Raw genomic sequence first — 17793 nt, 5'->3', positions numbered from 1 at the left:
ATATTATTTCAGGACAAGTACTATATTACAATATTTGGGAGAATATTATATATATGCGTGTGTGTATATATACACACACACATATATATGGGAGTTTTCAGTCTTGAAATTTGTTCACCATTAGCTTGAATGTATTCTAGAAATATACAAACCAAATATAAAATTTTAATGATCTGAGGTTGAATAAATATGAAACTGACTCTCATTTAATTTGTCTAGGGCCTAGCTAGAATCAGACATTAAGAATGAAGTTGAAATGTTATGACTTTTAATATGCTTCCATGCACCTCACTGAGAACTTTGAAAATGTTTCTCTTTACTATTCCTGTGCTTCCAAGTAATAGAAACTTAAGTTTTTATCTGTGGAGGAATATGATTCCACCCCTGGTCTAGATTTGTTCTCCTAGCTCAAAAATTCAGAGGCAAGTCCAGATTACATTCCCATCCACTTCTTTATTTGATTATTTTACTGGCTATTTCCCAATTTTCCAAATACCTTTCAGGACCACTTCTTGCTTCTTACATTTCTAATCATATTTTATTCTTGGAAATACTTGTAATTTCTTAGGGACTTCTAAAACTTTTCACTTTCTACATATATGAAGTTGGGGAGAAAATATTTTAGTTTTCCTCTAGGTTCTCTCTGCTTCAAGGCACCAAAGCCAATCTTGACATTGAATTTTTATGAGCCTTCTTTCAAAATGTTTTGGCCCTACAGTTTGAAAGTTGTTGGTAGTTAAAAGACTATATTTCTAAAAATAAAAATGTACTATTAACAGATAAGGTAATAGAGTCCTGCTGACCACTTGACAAGAAAATCTGGTTTTTGTTGTTTTTTTATGTTTGGTGTTTTTTTTTTTTTTTGGGGGGGGGGTTGTTGGTTTTTTTAGAGGTCTCCAAAGCACCTTTATTTGGCTGGTCAGCCTCCTGCCTCTCCCTGAGCTAAAAGAGAAAGCCAAAACAACACAAGCTGCCACGCTCCCAAAATCATACAGTTAAGTAGAGTTCTCTTCCTCAGATGCGATTATCTTCGTTTCTAGATAATATTGCCCCAGCCCATGCCACATCCTCTTCCTCTGGCAGCCACCTGGGCCTTTAGAACTGCCGCCTTCCCTCAGACCGCCCCAGAGCCATTTTTTGTTTTTCATGCTCTTCAACATCAAGGCATTCTTCAGCATGTTCTGCAAGATAAGGAAACCTGCTCCAGCTGAGTGACTCATCTGTCTCTGTACGTGACTGTGATGTTGGACATCTGGCAGTTCATATTGTTCTCGGCCTCGATCAGCTCACCGCAGTACACCGCCTCAGTGTTGGTCTCACATGTGACGATCTGTCCCTCCGCCTCATGCAGGACCTTGATTGGGACCTCAATTGACATTCTGGGAGAAAGAAGCTGCAGCCCTGGCCCCGGCTCCAGTCCCAGCGGCCGAAAATCTGTTTATAATAAAGAACTTCCTCTGCTCTGAAAGTTGAGTGTTAAGAGTGGCCTATGGTACTATGTGGTTAAGTAACTTGCCCAGAGTCATTTAGCTAGTATGTCAGAGACGAGATGTAGAAAGATTCCAACTTTTCCTGACTCTGAATCTAGCTATCTTTCCACTAAATCTTAATTATTCTTATCCCTGGTCATATGCCTCTCATATTTAGCACATCTTTTTGCCTTATCACCACTCTCTATTTTCCCTCATACACTAAAAGTAATGAGGTATCATTTAAAGGATCATATAAATGAGAAATATGAGGTTAATGAGGTCACATAGCTACTCCATAATAGAATCAAGAATCAACTATAGGTGTTGTTATTCTGATGAGAGTGGTCTTATTAGTACACCACACTACATCACTCATTGAATCCTCATTCTTTAATTCATTGGCTAAAATAAACTGAACAATGATCAAGATTTACGGTTCAATGGTAAAGGCAGAGTCAAGATGTCAAAATACCAGCAGAAACCCAGCTGTTCTAATATTTCCCTCCAAACAACTTAAAAAAATGAAAAAAAAAAAAACCAGAAAACCTCAAGTACAATTTTGGTTTTGCAGAGACAAGAAAAGGCCAAGATGAAATGCAAGGAAAATTTGAAAACATAATTAGCTCTGAAAATAGCACATAAAAAGGCTCAATCTAGGAATGATGCCTACCTAGTCTTAGGTGAGGAAGTCCAACTTTAAAATAAAATTAAAAAGTCAAAAAATAGACTGGTAAATGGTCAAACAAAGAAACAAATGAAAAATTGACCATAAAAAGCTACTGCAGTGGCAAGGGAAGACAAAGTTACAAACTGATAAAAAGATAACACTGTGAAAACAGCTACAACCAAAGGTTAAAAGATAATTGCTAATTGGAAACAAAATGAATAAGAATTTCCAGAAGGGTTGAAAATTGACATAAGTTCTAGAGGAAGAATTGAGAAAATAAATGAATATGATAATAGAGAATTTTTAAAAATAGTAGACATATTGGTAAAATGGGGCACAAAAATACTGAAGTAAAAGATAAAAGAAAGGGTAGATTAAAGGAGGATATGGTCAAATACATATTTTGACCATTTGTCAAGTGGAGAATAATACAAGTTTTTCCTTCTTTCTTTCTTCCTTTCTTTCTCTCTTTTCCTTTTTTCTTTTCTTTCTCTTTTTTTCTTTTCTTTCTTTTTCTTTCTTACAATTTAATTCATTTTTTGTTTTTTTTTAATATTTGAGTAAGGAAGGTATCAGAGAAACTTGTTATCATCCTTCCCCAGTTTGCTGCTTTGTTCCTAATCTTGACTACATTACGTTTTTGCGTTAAAAAATTTTTTAATGTAATTAAATTTATATATATGGATATCAAATCATGTATGTACACACAATATAAACACACATTTATGCATATAACATACATATGCACATGTGGTCATACTCATATATACACATACATATATGCATACACACATATATATACATTATACATCCTTACATATCTATCTATAAAAACACATATAATCTTTCTATCTCTTGTTTGGTCAGAAATTCTTCTTGTATCCATAGTTCTGGGAAGTACATTTCTTCCCATTTTTCCCTAATTTGGTTATAGTATTGTCCTTTATGTCTATCATGCCACCATTTTGACTTCATCTTAATTTTACCATATAATAATTTGATGTATGCATATTTTCTGCCAAAATGCTTTCTAGTTTTCCCAGTACATTTTGTCAAATAGTGAGTTTTTGTCCCAAAATCTTTGATTTTTGGTCATAGTCACTAATTTACTATGGTTATTACCTACTCTATATTCCTAACTTATTCCATTGATACATCACTACTTTTTAGCCAGTAATTTGTTTTCATGATTATTACTTAGTAATACAGTTTGAAATCCAATACTACTAGCTTACCTTCACTTTTTTCATTGATTGCCATAATATTTTTGACTTTTTCTTAAGATAAATTTTATTATTTTTTCTGTCTCTATAAAATGCCTCGCTAGGTTTATTGCCATGGACTTGATTAAGTAAATGCCATTTTTAAAAAAATACTGGCTCAGCATCCCCAGGAGCAATTGATATTTTGTCTAATGGTTTAGATCTTTTTTTGATTTTTGTGAAGTGTTTCATAATTTTGTTCATATACTTCCTGGATTTGTTTTGGTAAGTAGACATCAAACTCTTTTATACTGTCTGCAATTCTTTTAATACAATCTTTTTCTACCTTTTGCTTCTGGACTTTTTTGATAATATATAGAAATGTTGATGATTCATATAGGTGTATTTATATCCTGCAACTTTTTAAAGTTGTTCATTGTTTTATTTTTTTTTACTTGATTCTCTAAGTATAGAAAATAGTGATAGTTTTGTTTCCTCACTGACTATACCAATTCCTTCAATTTCTTTTTTCCCCCTCTTATTGTTATACCTAGCATTTCTAGTATAATAATGAATGGTATTAGTGGCATACTTGCTTTACCCTTCATCTTCTTGGGAAGGCTTCTGGTTTATCTGCATGATAGTTAATTTTGACTCATGGCTTTAGATTGACACAATTTATCATTGTAAAGAAAGCACCACTTATTCCTGTACTCTCAATTATTTTATAAATAAATTAGTGTTGTATTTTGTCAAATATTTTTTTTCTGCATCTCTTGATATAAGAATATAATTTTAATTATTTTAATTATTTATATGGTCATTTATGCTGGTAGATTTCCTAATATTGTACTTGCACTATATTTGTGGTATAAATTCTACTTTGCTATATTGTTTGAGCTTTGTGATATATTGCTGTGATCTCCTTGCTAGTATTTTATTTAATATTTTCATAAACATTAGGGATATTGGTCTATAGCTTTATTTCTGTTTTTCCTCTTCCTATTAATACCAAATTGCTTTAGTAAAAGGAATTTGTAGGACCCCTTTGCCTATTTTTCAAATGTTTAAAGATTATTAGAATTAATTGTTTTTAAGTATTTGTTAGCATTCACTTGTGAAGCTATCTGTTTCTACAGATTTTTTTTTTTAATGGGGTAATGAGAGTTGAGTGACATAGTGACACATGGTGTCATAGTGACACAGCTACTAAGTGTCAAGAGTCTGAGGCCAGATTTGAACTCAGGTCCTCTTAAATTGAAGGCTGATGCTTAATCCACTGTGCCACCTAGCTGCCCCCAAGATTTTTTTCATAGAAAACTCATTTATAACTTCTTTTTTGGTTTCTTTTTCTAAGGGAGGAGTATTTTCATATTATTTTTATTTTATTTTAATCCAGTAAATTTATATTTTTGTAATCATTCATTTTTACTGAAACTGTTTAGATATTTTATTATATAATTGGACAAAATACTTCCAAATAATTCTTTTAATTTCATTTTCATTGGTGTTTCACTTTTTTTTTTCATTTTTGATGCTGTTAATTTGGTTTTCTTCTTCCTTTTCTAATTGGACTAATCAATGGTTTACATTTTCCATAAAACCAGCTCCTGGTTAAGTGGTCCCCTCATTTTCAATTTAATTATTCTCTCCTTTAATTTTAAGGATTTCCAATCTGGTGGTTCATTAGGGATTTTTAATTTTTTTCTTTTCTAGGTTTTTTTAAATTGCATGACTGATTAATTCATTTATTCTTTCTCTATTTTATTGATATAAGCATTTAGATATGTAAATTTCCCCCTTAGTTATACTTTGGCTGCATCTTACAAATTTGAGTATGTTGTCTCATTGTTGTCATTTCCTTTAATTAAATTATTTGTTGCTTTTACAATTTATTCTTTGACCCACTCATTTTTTGGAAATAGATTATTTATTCCAAATTAATTTTAACTCTATATTTAAATCTGGCCTATGATTTGGTCTTTACACAGGAAAAGGCTTTGATCGTTGCAGCTGAAAGTGGTAGCACTTTCCTTGGCCCTGGAACTGTGACCACATCCCCTGCTCTCCTGAAGTCACAAGTACTAATTCTACTTTTTGCCTTGGAGCTGATACCAGGGCACCTAGACTTGTAGGCACAAGCTCTAGAGTTGCTATTCTCCCTTGAACTGCTCTTGGAACCACATATGGGTAATGCTTCAAGGTCCTGTATCCACTGCCACCAAAGGGTCATCTGTAATCTCTTTCTGCCAATGTGTATGAGCCCTTTAGCATCTTTTGGGCTGAGAGCTCCAAAATCTGCTACAACCTCTGTTGCAGCCACCTCCAAGGCCTGCTGCTGGTGTTGTAACTACATGTACTATGCTACAGGCCAGCTCCTGGTATCACAGATCTTTCCTGCAGACTCTCTAGCCTGTCCTGTTTTGCAAAACAAACACAATACAAAACACCTCACCATGAACTTTTTTGGCTCTACCATTCCAAAGTGTAACTTGAGACATTCTTTTAAGGTTGTTTAGAAGAAATGACCAAAGAGTTTAGCAAAGTTGCTGATTCTACTAAATCTTGACTCTGCCCCACATATCAATATTAATTCAATTAATATATAATATATATTTTATATTATATAATATATAATAATATATAATACCTTGCTGTTAGGGAAGAGAAACATATTAGAGGAAATATGATCTACTCCTCATGAAGATTATAATTAAGTGTACGATTTAGTCTTAAAATCAATTAATACATAAGAATTCATTAAGTGCCTACTGTAAGCTAATCCTTGAACAGTTTGAAAATTAAAATAAAACAAAATAAAATATATTCCATCCCTGAGAAGCTTATATTGTATTCAAGAAAACTGCCTGAAAACATGCAAGCATATACAGATTATGCATAACATAAATATGGTAAATTTAAATATATATATATATATATATATATATATAAAATATTCGGCACAAAAGCAATAGCATCTGGTAGCAATGAGAACAGACTGTATAAATGTATTTTACCTTTTGTCATTCAATTATTTCCTTCAATTTTATAATCATTTCATATTTTTTTACTTATGAATACTAACATTTTTATATATTCCGCTTCTAAATTGATTATTTGGAAAGAAATCATATTAATAGAATCTTTTTTTTTATTTTAAGAAGTGAAAATATGTGCCTTTGATTACACACTTTCTAGGGGTTAAATACTAATGCTAACATCTGACATTTATATAGCACTTTGTTGTTATAACACATTTTCCTTACTCTCTGTGGTAAGTAACAGAATTCTTATCCTCTATTCAAAGATGCGGATGCTAAGGTGAAGAAATAATAAGTTATTTCCCAAAGTGTCTCAACAGTTTAAAAAGAAAGACTTAAGATAATTAAATTGTTAATGAAATTAAATCATGATCCTTCAGCTATCTGGTATACTTTCTTCATTTTACATCTGAGACACAGACTAAAAGGCTGGATGATTTTTTTCTCAGTTTATAAAACCATGCACCAATCAACAAGCACTGATTAAGAAATTATGCTAAAGAAATATAAAATAATATTTTTTAAAAGAGCTTATACTCACTTCTGGAGATAAAAAGAAAAAAAAATCCTGCCCTCTAGGACCTTCCTACTTACTGTAAAACCAGGATTACAACCCAGGTCTTCTAATTCCCAGTTACCAGGGTCCTTCCTACTACAATTTACTCTATAAATATCTAACAAAAGTAGAAAAGAGAATAAAGCCAGACTATTCTACTATATATTTATAACATCTTTGTCCAAATCTAAAATTATCATTAACATTTTGTTTTGACCCATCAAAATGGTAATGGAAGAGAGAGTGAGGACAAACAGATTTTATGTGCCAAATTTCATGGAAGAAAAGCTTCAGAGAGACAACTGAAACATTGTTATCTGATTATGTTTGAACAGAAATGTAAATACAAGGCATTGCATTTATTTTAAAAATCCACTTTTCATGAATTAAAATATTATATATTTTCCCATAGATACATGTTTCCTCATACAAAAATCCATAATCATATATATATATACATATATATACACATATATATGTGTGTATGTGTGTATGTGTGTATGTGTATATATATGTATATGTATATGTATATGTATGTATGTATATATATATATATATATATATATATATATATATATATATATATATATATATATATATGTATATATATATATATATATATATATATATATTTCAGGGCAATGAGGGTTGAGTGACTTTCCCAGGGTCACACAGCTAGTGTCAAGTGTTTGAGGCCAAATTTGAACTCAGGTTCTCCTGAATCCAGGGCCGGTGCTTTATCCACTGTACCACCTAGCTGCCCCTCCATAAGTATATTTTAATTCACAAAAGTTTTCCCCTCACACATTTACTAGTTTTCTTTTCTTTTTGAAAATATCTTTGAGTTACAGAATAAGTCCTTTGCTAAACCTTCAGAAATTGCATAATCCTTATCAGTAAGACATGTATTTTTTTAATCTGGTTTTGTTTTTTCCATTAGGCAAGATGCCATATTCAAGCCCTACTACTATAAGTAGCTGCTTTGTTTGGCACATTTAAAGTCAGTGCCTATAGGGCCTTAGGGTTTGGTTTATTTTAAACACCATGTCTCTGTTGAACAGCTATAGTGGCTGAAGCCAAATAAAAATAAAATTAGTTCTTTTGTTGAGATTTCTCAATCTCTTTTTCCAAGTCCCACTTCTACCTCTGCTGTGTTTGGATTTGTATCACTTGAGTGCCTGAAGCTAAATAAAAATAATAAAATTTTAATTGACTTATTGTTCCCTTTTCTGTCTCAGTTATCTTGCATCTCAACAGCCTGTTGAGAGTTTTGTGAAAGTTCTGTAATTCCCCCTCCACATTTTTTTTCCAGTTTACTCACTGGGAGTATGGGTAGTGGAATAAATGTCAATGAAAGAAAGCTGTTAGTGTGACATTGGAACTCAGAGTCTCCTGATTTCTTTAAGATAATTGCTAATATATGGAAGAAAGGAAATAGAAATAGTGATATAGACATGGAGATTTCAGGGAAAGGGGGTTAAGAGAAAAATGATAGAATTTTAAGTGATAATGGTGAGTATCATTTATTCCATTAAAATCATTTGGGGGAAAATATATTTAAAATATTGCCAGATAAATTGTATCTGACAAGTCTGTTACTCAGAAAAAAGATACCTCTGAAAGCCTAAAAGAACATGCAAAATATATTTTCTGTGGTTCTAGGACTGAGGCATCTGGGACAGTTAAAATTGAAAATAAGCTTCCTGAAGGAAGAAATTGTCTCACTTTTCTGTTGTATCCCCAGTGTCTATCATAATACCTGGCAAATACCAGGCTCTTATTAAATGCTTATTGATTGACAGCTAGGTGGCAAAGTGAATGGAGCATCAAGCTTGCTATCTAGAAAACACATCTTTGTCAGTTCAAATCTGGCTTCAGACACTCACTGTGTGACCCTGGGCAAGACACCTAACTTTCTTTGCCTTAGTTGCTACATCTGTAAAATAGGCTCTTGAAGGAAATGGCAGACCATTCCAGTATCTTTACCAAAAAAATCCAAAATGGAGTCATAAAGGGTCAGACATGAGCAAATTATTCAATAGCAACAATGAGAATAAAAAGACAAATACGGTCCAGAAACAAGCTAGGTACCCCAAACTGAATAAAGCCCATTTCCTTGTATTTTACTTTTAATTATAGAGTTTTAATGATGTTCCTTTTCAACTATTTTCAAGATAGTAGGAAATAGAATGCTGATGCTCACTAAGAAACCAAATATCCCTTCTGCCAAGAAAGATTGGTTGTATCTATGTATTGATTGTCCTAGGAAATATAGCTAATACTTTAACATGTGTAAAATTGTTAAATGTTAGAATGGTTTTCAGTGGTTAAAATCACTGAATACTGAGGTCTTTAGAAAATGTCTAGTTCAGTACTTTCATTGTAAAAGTGAGAAAACCAAATTCAAGTTGAGTAGCTCAAGGAAACACAGTTTGCAACAGAGCCATGACTAGGATGAATAAATCCTCTCTTCTCTTCCTTTTGCCAAGCATTGTTTCCTTCTGGAATTCCAAATTGACAGACACAATGAAAGTGTTCTATATTATTCATATTTTATTTTTATGTGCTGTGCTGTGAGTAGTTCTATTTACTGGTTTAAGAAAGACTCAGAAGGGTGAAAGTATCAATGTCTACTTCAGCCTTGACTTGGTTAGCACTAACTGACTTAAAGGGTGTGTTCTTAGTACAAGGCATTCCAAGAGCCCAGTAGTGTCAATTAGCCTAGGCACCTTTTCTCCCTATCTTTTCATCTTCATCTTTAAAACTCAGAACGTGGGCAAATATGTCCTCTATTAGAGTCAAGGAAAGGGTTCTTTAGTCTAATCCAAGCTGATAATGTGGCAAGATTTTGAATTTCCTTGCCCTTTCTGAATCATGTTCCTCTTAGGGAAACTCTGCCACTACATTGAAAAAGTAAAAAGAGTATAATTCAAAAAGGAAGATGAGAAATGAACCATTAAAGATATGATAATTTTATTTGATTCTTTATGAAAGAATAATTTTATTTAATTCATAAATTAGTTTTCTTTAAAAATTGAGAAATGAAATTTCAAGTAATGACTAAATTTAGGATATGCAAATACTAAAAAGTGGTGAAAATATTATGGTGGATGTACATGGGTATGAATTATAGTAACGTACCAACAGTATGAAGGCAGCTAAGTTGCATAGTGAATAGAGCACTGGTCTTGAAAACAGGAAGATCTGAAACTACTCTTACACATTGAATAGCTGTATGATTTTAAGAAAGTCATAGAAGCACTGTCTACCTATACATCCTCTACTGTCAAATGAGGAAACAAGGATAATAATAGTAGCTACCTCACAGGGTTGTTGCAAAAATCAAATAAGATATTTGGAAAAAACATAACAGAGTAACAGAGCATCTAGCAAAGTGTAGGCATACACACACACACACACATATATTCATACATATACATGTTTAGGCATAGATATATATGTCCATATACATGCATTTATTTACATAGATAATTTATATATTTATATTTATTTATGTTAATACATTATTATATAATATTTATTATATTATGTTTGTTAATGTAAGTCCAATTAAATCTCTTATTTTTATATTGTGATTATTATGACATTTATTTTTGATCCAATTAGGGGACAGAGAATATTGTAAACCTGTTTTGCAAGATTATGTCAGAGAAATCAGATTATTGAAAATTTGATATGTCAATATACTATTTATTTATTTGGTTATTAAGTCATTCATTTACTGATTTATTTACTCACTTACTTGTTTATTTAGTTGTCTTTTTGTTCATGGGAGCTCCCCTTTGTCTACCACAGTTCAGCTATTACTCAATTTCATCAATAACCAACCCATTCCTAAAATATATAATCCTGACTTCATAAATTCAACCAAGCTCTTAATTTCCTTTTCTTCTTTCAAAGATTAATTCCTGTGCCACTTATTCCATGATCCATCCACCTCTTTCCCTTATGCATCTACAAGTAATCTCTCTATCCTAAAATTTGTACATGTTTTCTCTAGATCTCTCTTTTTCCCTTATATTAGGCATGTATGTCTATGCTCAATGCATTCTTAGATTGTCAGTTCTTTGAACACAGAGCCTATGTGATTTTATCTATTCATACCCAGAACCCACTGTATTACAAATAGTGGGTACTGAATGGATGATTGTTGAATTGATTTCTATTAAATCACAATTTTCATATCAACTCTTTAAATATTTGCCTCAACTTTAATTCATATTCTAATTTGCTACTCATATGCCATTAAATGGAAAAAGAAGTCCAGAGATAGAAGGGTGACAGTGGATAACATTGAAGAATCTCTGACTTAAAACTCTCTAACTGTGGTGTGCACTTTTTCCCCCTATACCTTGGTTTCTTCATCTGTTGAAGAGTTGTTAGATTATTTTGAGATATGTCGAAAGGATTTCCAAATTTTAAGCACTTTATGGATAATAAACATTATTATGACTATCATTTTACTCCTCTCATCTTTTGTTGTAAGAGTTCAAAAAAGTTCTGAGAGGGCAGCTAGGTGGTTCAGTGGATACAGCATCGGCCCTGGATTCAGGAGGACCTGAGTTTAAATCAGCCCCAGACACTTGACACTTAGCTGTGTGACCCTGGGCAAGTAGTGACTTAACCCTCAGTGCCCCACCAAAAAAAAAAAAAGTTCTGAGAACAAGTCACTATCCTGCTATTACTCTTTAATACATATTTTTCAATTAAATTGGAAGAGGTGGATAAAAATGAAATTTTTTGTCATAAATGTACCTTATTATTTTCTAGTGACATGAAGAGATAGTTTTCAACATATCTTTTTATAAAATTTCTATTTCCAAATTTCCTCCTCTTTCCCCCTTCCCTTCCCCCTCCCCAAGACAGGAAGCAACTGGATACAGGTTATATATGTACAATCACATTGAACATATCTCTGCATCAGTCATGTGGTTTAAGAAGAATCACAATAAAAGGAAAAACCTCAAAAAAAACAAACAAATAAGAACAAAAAAAGTATAAACAGTATGGTTCAATCTGCATCCAGATTACACAGTTCTTTTTTTTTTCTGGATGTGGAGAGCATTTTCCATCCTGAGACCTTTGGAATTATATTGGATCATTGTATTGCTGAAAAGAGTTAAGTCTATCACAGTTGATCATCACACACTATTGTTGATATTGTATGCAATATTCTCCTGGTTCTGGTGATTTCACTCAGCCTCAGTTCATGTAAGTCTTCCCAGGTTTTTCTGAAAACTGTCTGTTCATCATTTCTTACAAGAGTATTCCATTACACTCATATACCACAATTTGTTTAGCTATTCCCCAATTGATGGGCATCCCCTCAATTTCAAGTTCTTTGCCACCACATAAAGAACAGCTATAAATATTTTTGTACATGTGGGTCATTTTCCCTTTTTATGATATTTTAGGGAAAAAGACATAATAGTGGTATTGCTGGTTTAAAGGGTATGCACAGTTTTATAGTCCTTTGGCCATATTTCCAAATTGCTCTCCAGAATGTTTTAATCAGCTCACAGCTCCACAAATAATGCATTAGTGTTCCAATTTTTCCACAGCTTCTCCCACATTTATTATTTTACTTTTTATCAGATTATACTATCTAACAGGTGGGAGGTAATACCTCAGAGTTGTATTAATTTGCATTTTTCTAATCAATAGTGATTTAGAGCATTTCTTTTAATATGGCAATAGATAACTTTGATTTTGTCATCTGAAAACTGCCTGTTCATATCCTTTGACTATTTCTCATTTGGGGAATGACTTGCATAATTTGATTTAGTTCTCTATATAGTTTAGAAATGAGGCCTTTATCAGAAATAATGGTTGTAAATATTGTTTCCAAGCTTTCTGCTTCCCTTCTAATTTTATACCTATTGCTTCTGTTTGTACAAAAACTTTTTTAATTTAATGTAATCAAAATCATCCTTTTTGCATTTCATAATATTCTCTCTTTCTTGTTTGGTCATAAATTCTTCTCCTCTCCACACATTTGAGAGGTAAACTATTCCTTCCTTTCCTAACTTACATACGGTATCACCTTTTATGTCTAAATCATACACATTTTGACCTTATTTTGGTATAAGTTGTTGGTCTATGCCTAGTTTCTGCCATACTATCTTCCAGTTTTCCCAGCAGTTTTTGTCAAATAGAGAGTTCTTATTTCATAAGCTGGAATCTTTGGGTAATGACAGTTTTCTTTAAATCAAATAAGTATTTCTATGTATGCTTAACCTAGCTATAGAGTGATTTAAAACATCTTAGAAATCGATTCACTTAGAGCATCATTAGAAAAAACTCTAGTAACAGCAAAGATGAGAGAGGTGATTTGTACCTAATAAAGAAAACAAACGTACCTAGAAATGCCTAAGATTCTACACATGGATCATAATGACTACACTGCTCACTTTATAGAACTAACCTAGAAAATTTATCAGAAGAAAAGTTAATTACACAGATATTATGCTGTATTTGAAGAGATTGCCCTCATCTATTGGCTAAATAAGCTTTGAGATTTTAATAGATGCAATGATTTTATCAATGTGGGTTTTCCCTTATTAATGCATATTACAATTATTTCAGACCTCATACTGTGATTATTGTCTATGTCTATGTCTAAATCTTTTAACCAGGCCTTTTCATATATACTCTCAATAAGTTGAATATGTTCTTCTGTGTCTTTTGACATTATAAAATTATACATATAGCACTTAGGTTTTCTATTTGTTGCATCACATTTTACTACATCTTTGGATAACTTCCTTTTCTGGAATCTATCATCTATCATCCATCCATCCATCCATCCATCCATCTATCTATCTATCTATCCAGCTAGCTAGCTGTCTGTCTGTCTGTCTGTCTATGTCCTTGAAATGTATCTGTAATAGTGATTCCTTGCTTTAGTTAGTCCCTTAGTAAAAAGGAACAAGTTACAGCCTAGTTTTCCTACCAAACCTCCTCTCAAAGCATTAGAGAATGGTGAAAGCATATCCAATGAAGAAACTCCCAGAAAAATTTGATTTGCAAGCAAATTCCATAAATATTTGAAGATCAAATAATTCCAATATTAAATAAATTATTTGAAGTAATAGGAAAAAAGGGTTCCTAAAATATTCCTTCTATAACACAAATATGGTCTTGTTATCTAAACTAGGGGAAATGAAAACAGGGAATACCATTTTTGTTTTTCTTGTTGTTATTGATGTAGATGTTTTAAAGTACAATACAGGCAAGGACACTACAGATACACATTGCAGGGATAGTGCAATTTAACTGTTACATTTATACCAGGATTCTAGAGATGCATTTCTAGTGGGAAAACTATAACCACAACTAATTATTATTTATAACATAACAACAATCATAAGATAATACCAGTAAATGAACAAAGAGCTTTTACAAAGATACAAAATATTCCTAATAAAAATGTAGAATAAAAAGTAATAAACATAATTCCTTAAAAAATAATAATTATGAGCTATCTGAAACCATGAACCAACTTTATTTGTCATAGTGATAAACGAAAGATCTTTTTGATAAGAACAGTGTTAGAGAAAGGATGCCTATTATCTCAATTAATATTTAATGTATTGCTGAAACTGCTTGCTTTAGTAATAAAATAAGACAAAGGAATGTAAGGAATAATCATATTCAACAAAGAAATGAAATTATCCCTTTTTATAAATAATATAATGGCTTATTTTGAAAACCATACAGAATCAATCAACAATAATTGAAATAATTAACAACTTCAACAAATTTGTAGGATATAAAATAAATACATGTAAATCATGAACACATCTGTACGTTAAGAACAAAATGCATCAGAAAGAGACAAAAAGATCTATTTAAAATAACTACTGATAACATAAAATAATCGAGAATTACTTGCCAAGAAACACACAAGAAATAAATGAACATAATTTCAAACACTCTTTGTACAAATGATGACCGATTTAAATAACTGAAGAATTTATTAATTACACATGGTTGTTACAAGACAATACAATAGAAATTAAAACATTACCTAAACTAATTTACTTATTCAACATTATTCAAATTAAATTACCAGTTTATTTGTAAGAACAAAAGGTCAAATATATCAAGGAAATTATTTTGAAAAAAAAATGAGAAGGAAGAGTGCTCTGCAATACAAGATATCAAACTGTGCTACAAAGTTTTACTCACCAAAATAGCTTTTTACTGTTTTACAAATAAAGAGGTTGATCATTAGAACATATTAAGTACATAATATTCTTAAGCAAATGAATGGAGCACTCCAGTTTTCCCCATAAGATAAAACCTGTTGGGAAAAAGTAAAAAATAATCATATTTGAAACTAATGATAGCTCAACATCTCACGCCCTATATAATAAAGACAAACTCCAAGTAGGTACATTATTGATTTATAAAGGGTGACATCATACACAAGTTAGAGGAATAAGGAAGAAATTACTTGTTGGGTCTATAAATAATAAAGTAAGAGTTCTTACTCAAATAAAAGAGAGGTTCTCAGGATATGAAATGGACAATTTTAATTACATATAATTCAAAAATATTTGTACAAAAACAACAACAACAATGCATCCAAAATTAGAATAGAATCAAGGAGTTTCTCCAGGAAGGGTTTTCAAAGAATTTTCTCTAATAAAGGTCTTATTACTAAGACATATAGGAAAATGATACAAATTTCGGAGAATAAATACCAATTAGCAAATGGTAATAGGCAACCTTTTGGAGGCAATTAGAATTAAGTGATTTTTCCAGCGTCATATATGTAGTAAGTGTCTTAGGCTAGATTTGAGGTCACATCCTCCTGACTCAAGTGCTTTATTCCCTGTGTTACATAGCTGCCCTGATAATAGGCATTTTTCTTTTTTTAATATTTTATTTTTCCCAATTATACATTAAGAAAATTTTTACCATTCTTTTATTTTTTTTGAGGGGTAATGAGGATTAAGTGACTTGCCCAGGGTCACACAGCTAGTGAGTGTTAAGTGTCTTTGAGGTCAGATTTGAATGCAGATCCTCCTGAATCCAGGGCCTGTGTTTTTATCCACTGCACCACCTAGCTGCCCCCTTTACCATTCATTTTTACAACATTTTGAATTCCAAATTTATCTCCCTCCCTCCCTCCCTTCACATCACTCTTCCAAAAATGCTAGGCAATTTGATATAGGCTACATATTTGCTAACATGTAAAATATATTTCCATATTAGTCACATTTGTAAAAGAAAAAACAGATAAAAAAGAACAAAAACCCCATATACAAAAAGAACAAAGTGAAAAAAAAATGCTTTGATCTGCATTCAGAGTCTACCAGTTCTTTATCTGGATGTGGATAACATTGTCCTTTTTGAGTCTTTTGTACTTTTTGTTTGTTTGTCTGTTTGTTTGTTTTTGTAGGGCAATGAGGGTTAAGTGACTTGCCCAGGGTCACACAGCTAGTTAAGTATAAAGGGTCTGAGGCTGGATTTGAACTCAGGTCCTCCTGAATCCAAGGCCAGTGCTTTATCCACTGCTCCACCTAGCTGCCCTGAGTCTTTTGTACTTTTTAAGGATTATTGTGGTGCTGAGAAGGGCTGAATTATTCATAGTTGATCATCCCACAATGTTGCTGATATTTTGTACAATGTTTTCCTGGTTCTCCTCATCTCCTCATTTTTCTTTCCATAAATTAGTACAGGTCTTTCCAGATTTTTCTGAAATCTGCCTCTTCATTATTTCTTACCCCCCACCACAGGCAATGAGGGTTAATTGACTTGCCCAGGGTCAAACAGCTAGTAAGTATCAAATGTCTGAGGCTGGATTTGAACTCAGGTTGTCCTGAATCCAGTGCCAGTGCTGTATCCACTGTGCCACCTAGCTGCCCCCTTTATTTCTTATTACACAATAGTATCCTATTACCTTCATATATGATGGCTTGTTCAACCATTCCCCGACTGATGGGCATCCCTTCAATTTTCAATATTTTGGACCATGAATGTGGCAGCTATAAATATGTTTGCACATGTAGGTTGTTTTCTTTTTTATCATCTGTTTGGGAGACAGACATGATACTGATATTTGTGGACCAAAGATTGTGCACAATTTGATTGCCCATTGAGTGTAGATCCAAATTATTCTCCAAAATGACTGGATCAGTTCACAACTCTCCCAAGAGAGCATTAGTGTTCCAAATTTCCTAAATTCTCTTCACCATTTATCATTTCCTTGTTTTTTCATATTAGCCAATATAATAGGTAGTCTGAGTTCAGACTTATTTTAATTTACATTTCTCAAATCAAAAGTGATTTAGAGCACGTTTTCATATACCTATAGATAGCTTTGATTTCTTCATCTGAAAGCTGCCTGTGCATATCATTTGACCATGTATAAATTGGGGAATGGGTTGTATTCTTATAAATTTGACTTAGTTCTCTATATATTTCAAAAATGAGGCTTTTTATCACAGATACCTGCTGGGAAGATTCTTTTCAAGCCTTCTAATTTCCTTATAATCTTGGTTATTCAGGTTTTGCTTGTGCAAAAACTTAAAAAAAATAATATAATCAAAATAATCTATTTTAAATTTTGTAATGCTCTCTATCTCTTGTTTGGCATGAACTTGTAGCTCACTTAACTTCTTAAAGAATGTGGATGCTATACCAATTGGTGCTTATATGTTTAGTAGTGATATTGTTTCCCTGTCTATGGTACTTTATTCAAAATATGCAGTTTCCTTCCTTGTCTTTAATTAGGTCTAGTTTTGCCTCTGTTTTTGTTTTCTTGAGATTAGGATTGCTACACTTGCTTTTTTACTTCAGCCAAAACATAATAAATTCAGCTCCA

At 32.2% G+C, this 17793-nt stretch overlaps 1 pseudogene; it reads right to left on the bottom strand.

The window, feature by feature from the left end:
• Positions 1–1024: 1024 nt before the first annotated feature.
• Positions 1025–1378, bottom strand: LOC122745859 (annotated as a pseudogene).
• Positions 1379–17793: the final 16415 nt, after the last annotated feature.

This window comes from Dromiciops gliroides, chromosome 3 (assembly GCF_019393635.1).
Source record: "Dromiciops gliroides isolate mDroGli1 chromosome 3, mDroGli1.pri, whole genome shotgun sequence".
In the NCBI taxonomy this organism is placed as follows: Eukaryota; Metazoa; Chordata; class Mammalia; order Microbiotheria; family Microbiotheriidae; genus Dromiciops; species Dromiciops gliroides.
This window is presented reverse-complemented; position numbering and strand designations above follow the sequence as displayed.